Genomic DNA, 6,000 nt, shown 5'->3' on the forward strand with positions numbered 1-6,000 from the left:
CAGTGGTCAGAATTGTAAAAATTGGCTTGGTCATGAACGTGCAAACCACCCTTGGGGGTGAAGGGGTTAACCAAAAACTTGAAAAACATGACAAAAGATTGACTACAGTAGAGGAGGACACTAGATTCCTCTCCAAACAGAATTCGGTCCTTCAGGAAGAGGTCTTATTTCTTAAACATAAACTAACCGATCTCGATGATCAAAATAGACTATATAATTTGAAGTTAAGGGGTATTTCGGAATCTATTTCACCAGATAGTCTTTCAGAGTACACAAAACACCTATTCAAGAAATTGGTCCCCAACTTAACAGACCTTGAGTTAAATATTGACCGCATCCACCGTCTCCCTCACCCACGGGGGATTTCTCAAGACAGGCCTAGGGACACCATTCTCAGAGTTCATTTTTTTGGCATCAAAGAGAAAATATTGAGGGCTATTAGAGATAGGGGTTCCTTTCCAGACCCTTATGGAAATATTAAGGTTATCTCGTGACTTTTCTAAAACCACGATGGTCACTTGCAGGTCTTTTATAGATACTACCACAAAACTCAGGGAACTCAAAGTGCCCTACAGGTGCGGCTTTCCCACTAAACTGATTATTTGGTATCACGATAAAAATCACATTATCAACACCCCTCAGGAGGGTCAGCGGTTCCTGGCATTTCTCCGTGAGGAACCAGCTTTCAAGGATAAAGATTAGGAATTGAGATGTTGTCTGTTGTTCTTTAATAACTATCTTTGGTCCTATATGCTTTTTTAGTTGGTACAATATACCTCTAAACACATGATGTCCTTCTGGGATCTCGGCCACATATTTCTAATTTTGCCCCCAAATTAAGGTGAGACTTCAGCTGTATTGAAGTCTGCTAGGAGAACTCTTGCTACCTTTTTATATTATTTATTTATTTTTTTTTAAGGATAGCTCTACATTTCCTCCTAGGTCTGACTTTTTAGGCAAGTTTGCCTATATGTTTCCTGTTGTTTTTTTTTTTTTGTTTGTTTTTTAGTTGTTAATCTGCTGTTTCCCTTTTAGGAGTGTTATGCAGATTTTATCTTACAATGTCAGGGGTCTCAATAGCCCCCATAAGAGATTTGCAATATGGAAGGAGATCAATCACATTCACGCTGATATTGTTTGTATACAGAAGGTTAAGATGGCAGTTGACCAACAACCATATTTCCAGCACAAAAAATACCCTCATCAATTCAAATCCTTAGGTCCTTCTAAGAAAGCTGGAGTCATTACTTTGGTAAGTGAGATGTTCCGTTCAAATTGCTCAGTGAGGTTACTGATTCCTTGGGGAGATATCACATCCTTGTTTGTCTCCTCAATAATAGGCTCTGCATGGTAGTGAACACCTATGTTCCCAATAAAAGACAAATTTCTTTCTTAAATAAACTCCAAAAGAAAACTAACAAATTGAAATCCGGGGACCTTGTCCTGGTTGGGGACTTTAACATAATACTCGACAGCAGCTTGGATTCTACCTCATCGGTCAGGTACAAGGCCCCAGTACTAAAAAAAATTGGCTTATTCAAAATGAATACTACGACACATTTCGCTGCCTTAATGCGTTTTCAAGGGAATACACCCACTTTCTCCTAAGCCTCATTGGGGTACACAGAGACAGTGGGTGTTCTGCTGCTGGCCACTAGGAGGACTCTAAGTAAACCAGAAAAAAAAAAGTTAGCTCCTCCCCTGCAGTATACACCCTCTCGCTGGCTGAGATTTCTCCAGTTCTTTGCTTAGTGTCTATAGGAGGCACTTGGGTCTAGTTTCAGACCCCACCGTTTTTTTTTTAGTTTTTAATTAACGGAGTGAAAGGGGCGACGATTCCTTTCTACGTCCCGCTATCCCCCGAACCAACAACAGGCAAGCTCGCGGAGTATACCTCCCTGTACACTTTCCTGCAATGAATGGGGCTGATTCCTCTGACGATGGTTCCCTTACGGTCGGTACTCACTGATACGAAGGCAAGCGCAACAGGACGTAGCACAGGAGTGCATGGAGAAGGACTTGAGCAGCGCTTTTTCAGATGCCCTGAATCAGCCCCAGAGCTCTCCATCCCCCTACCACAGGGTGGATCGATTGAGCATACCCCTTTAAGACCTCCTCCAGCTCTGCTACATCGCCCGGAGGATGAGACAAGACCCCGGACAGCGATGACCTGCCTGAGCACAGGAGTGGAGGTATGGGGTCGGGTCCTGCCCCGCGGGAGAAGCGCTGACTTATCAGCGGCGGTGCATCGGCGCTCCATCGCGGCCCCCCCCCCCCCGCGCTCTCAGCGCACGGGAAGGCCAAAAATTTAGTCCCCGGCTTTTCCAGCCTGCTAGGCCGCAATTTGAATGGCGCCGCCCTCTCTCCGCCCCGGCACCTACCACAGGTAGGCCAAAAATTTAGTCCCCGGCTTTCCGGCCTACTAGGCCGCAATTTGATTAGCGCCGCCAGCGCTAACGTCGCCGCCTCTTGGCGCCTCTCATTACTTACGAGACACGCAATTCTATTCTCGGGGGCCATGTCTTCAGCTGCCGTTAACCCTTTCATGAGCGCTATGCCTGCTCTGGACAGCCAGGTACTGTGTGACACCACAAGGCCACCGTTTTTTTTCCTCCCGGGGGGACCCAGCACAGGACCGGGTAAGCTGCATCTGCCCTCAGATTAAAGCTTAACCCCTTCATGGCACATTCCCTGCTGCTGCAGACAGACTGCCGTTAACCCTTTCAGGAGCTCTATGCCTCAATCTAAGGAGGCTAAACGGGCTGTTAAAAAGCACACTGCGTTTTTTACCGTGTGTACCACCTGCAAGTCTGCCTTACCCAGTGCACAGACCAATCCATTATGCATGGACTGCGACCCGCACTGCGCCCTGACCTGCGCTCCAATGTCCCTCGCCGCCGCTGCTGACGGGCCTCCTGCGCTTAGTAACCCTGAGTAGGCTGCGTCCCTGTCACGGTCAGTGGAGTCTCTGACCCAGGCAGACAGCGTCCTTTCCTCCCGAGGAGGGCTCTGGCGTCGGCCAGGAACGGTCCCCCAGCAGGGGCCATACTCGTCCAAGGGATGGTCAGCGCCTCAGCATTGGCGACTCCTGTCTCTCGCTCGCCCTCTCCTGAGGTTCACAGTGAGCACGGCCCTGAATTCGAATCTGACACGTCAGCCCCTCAGAATCCCCCAACTGATCAAGAGTCGCTTGATTCTCTTATAGAATCAATCAACAGGATTCTGAGGTTGGATGAGGAAAATATTCCCGCTCCAGCACACCCTAGCTCATTTAAGAAAACCTAGCGGGTGCGCACGTTATTTACCAGCCGTCCTGAAACATAGGGATCGGCCACATAAGCGGTTCACAGGGCAAAAGTCTACTCAGGCTAAATACCCTTTTCATCCAGACCTAATGTACGATTGGTTACAGTCCCCTCCGGTGGACCCTCCTGTATCGCGTCTTGCATCTAAAACACTCCTATCTGTTTCTGAGGGTTCCTCAGTCAGAAACCCCTCCAATTGTCAAATTGACTACCTTGCCCGTTCAGTTTTTGAAGCTTCAGGAGCAGAGTTTTTTCCATCTTTCGCTGCATTTTGGGTCATTAAGGCAATGGCCGCTTGGGCAGAAGTTCTGATTACTTCCTTCCAAGGCACCAATCTTCCTCCGGAGGCAACCACTGTCGCCAGGCAGATAGTTCACGCAGCTGACTTTGTAGTAGATGCTTCTTTTGATGCCGCCAATTGCGCTGCTCAAACTGCCGCTAATGCGATCTCCATTAGAAGAGCCCTATGGCTCCGCGGCTGGCGGGCGGATGTCACACCTAAAAGATCGTTGTCTTCTCTCCCTTTCAAACGGGTCGTTGTTTTGGAGAGAAACTGGACCAACTCATTTCTGATAATACCGGGGGAAAAAGTAAATTCCTTCCTCAACAATAGGGGCTGTTCGGCCATTTCGCAAGCAACAGCCGACGAGTTTTCGATCTCGCAACAATTCCGATTGGTCCTCTTCTACCTTCTCTTCCGGATCAGGTTGGTCCCCACGTGGAGACAGAGGCTCCCAGGTCTCATACAGGCCTAACCACTCTTGGAAACCCAGGCCTAGGGCTTCTGGATCTAGGGGAACCAGATCTCATAGATCTACCCAATGATGACAAGTGGGTCAGGGAGCTGGTGTCCTCCGGATACAAGACAGAATTTTCTTCTCCCCCTCCAACTCGGTTTTTCCTTTCCTCTCCCACCAAGAGAAAGACAAGAGCCTTCCTTCGGGCTGTTAAGGGTCGGAGTCATCATTCCGGTCCCTCATCACGAAAGGTTCAGAGGATTATATTCAAACCTTTTTGTGTTTCCAAAAAAGGACGGGACGATGTGACCCATTCTGGATCTCAAACTGTTAAATCAGTTTGTCAGGGTACGGCGATTCCGAATGGAATTTCTCCGATCAGTTGTCGCTTCCATGGAAAAAGGAGAGTTCCTAGCATCCATCAACATCAATGACGCTTACCTTCGCATTCCGATCTGCCCGTCCCTCCAGCAGTTCCTGCATTTTGCAATTCACAAGGGACACTGCCAGTTCGTTGTCTTGCCCTTCGGGCTCGCCACCGCCCCCAGGGTCTTTACCAAGGTCACAGCGGCTGTCATGGCCATTCTCCACTCTCGAGGAGTGGTGGTGTTACCGTATCCGGATGACCTGCTCATCAAGGGTCCGTCCCTTCCAGCCTGCGAGGAATCCATGGATAACAGTAAATACACTTTCTCCCCTGGGGTGGAAGATAAACTTTGAAAAGTCTTTCCCAAAACCGGCTCAGCAGATTTCCCTTCCCAGGTTGACTCAATCAGACTTGGAGCAAATTGACCGCCCCTTCTTGGAAGGGGAATTATTATCCGTTATCAATAAATTAAAAACCCAAAAATCCCCAGGACCGGATGGCTTCTCTGAATATTTCAGGACCTTTTCTAAAGCCTTGATCCCACATATGGTCTCTGTATTTAATGCAGCGTCCTCTCAGGGCTCCTTCCCAAAAGAGATGCTGGAAGCTGTAATAGTTCTGATTCCGAAAGCGTGGGGGGGACTCGGAGAGGATGCAAAATTACAGGCCAATACCACTCATAAACAATTACATTAAAATTTATTCTAAACTAGCTGAAGAGCCCGGCGCTGCCCGGGCATAGTAACTAACTGTGGTTAGTTATAGCAAATTATAATTATCCTCCATCCCATAGTCCCATGCCCATATACCCATCATACATATCCACGATCCCATAGGCCCGTGTCCATATACCCATCATACATATCCTCCATCCCATAGTCGAGTGCCCATATACCCATCACATCCTCCATCCCATAGTCCCATGCCCATATACCCATCATACATATTTGCCATCCCATAGTCGAGTGCCCATATACCCATCACACATCCTTCATCTCATAGTCCCATACCCATATACCCATCATACATATCCTCCATCCCATAGTCCCGTGCCCATCTACCCGTTATACATATCCTTCATCCCATAGTCCAGTGCCAAAATACCCATCACACATCCTCCATCCCATAGTCCCGTGCCCATATATCCGTCATACATATCCTCCATCCCATAGTCCAGTGCCCATATACCCATCACACATCCTCCATCCCATAGTCAACCATTATGACATCATAATGAGCGGTGGGGCTTGCAACCTATGATGACATCAGCATCACCATGGCAACCATTATGACATCATAATGAGGTGTGGGGCTTGATACACACTTTGTCCCCATTATGTAGATAGGGGCAAAATTGTTTGGTGAATTGGAACGCACGAGGTTAAAATTTCGCCTCACAACATAGCCTAGGACACTCTCGGGGTCCAGACGTGTGACTGTGCCAAAGTTTGTGGCTGTAGCTGCGACGGTGCAGATGCCAATCCCGGACATGCACACAAACATACATACATACACACACTTGAGCTTTATATATTAGACTACTTGCCGAACGGTTAAAAAATATACTCCATCGATTGCTCTCCGATGACCA

Source organism: Dendrobates tinctorius, unplaced genomic scaffold (genome assembly GCF_039654945.1).
Source record: "Dendrobates tinctorius isolate UK_male_01 unplaced genomic scaffold, ASM3965494v1 ptg000065l, whole genome shotgun sequence".
NCBI classification, from domain to species: Eukaryota; Metazoa; Chordata; class Amphibia; order Anura; family Dendrobatidae; genus Dendrobates; species Dendrobates tinctorius.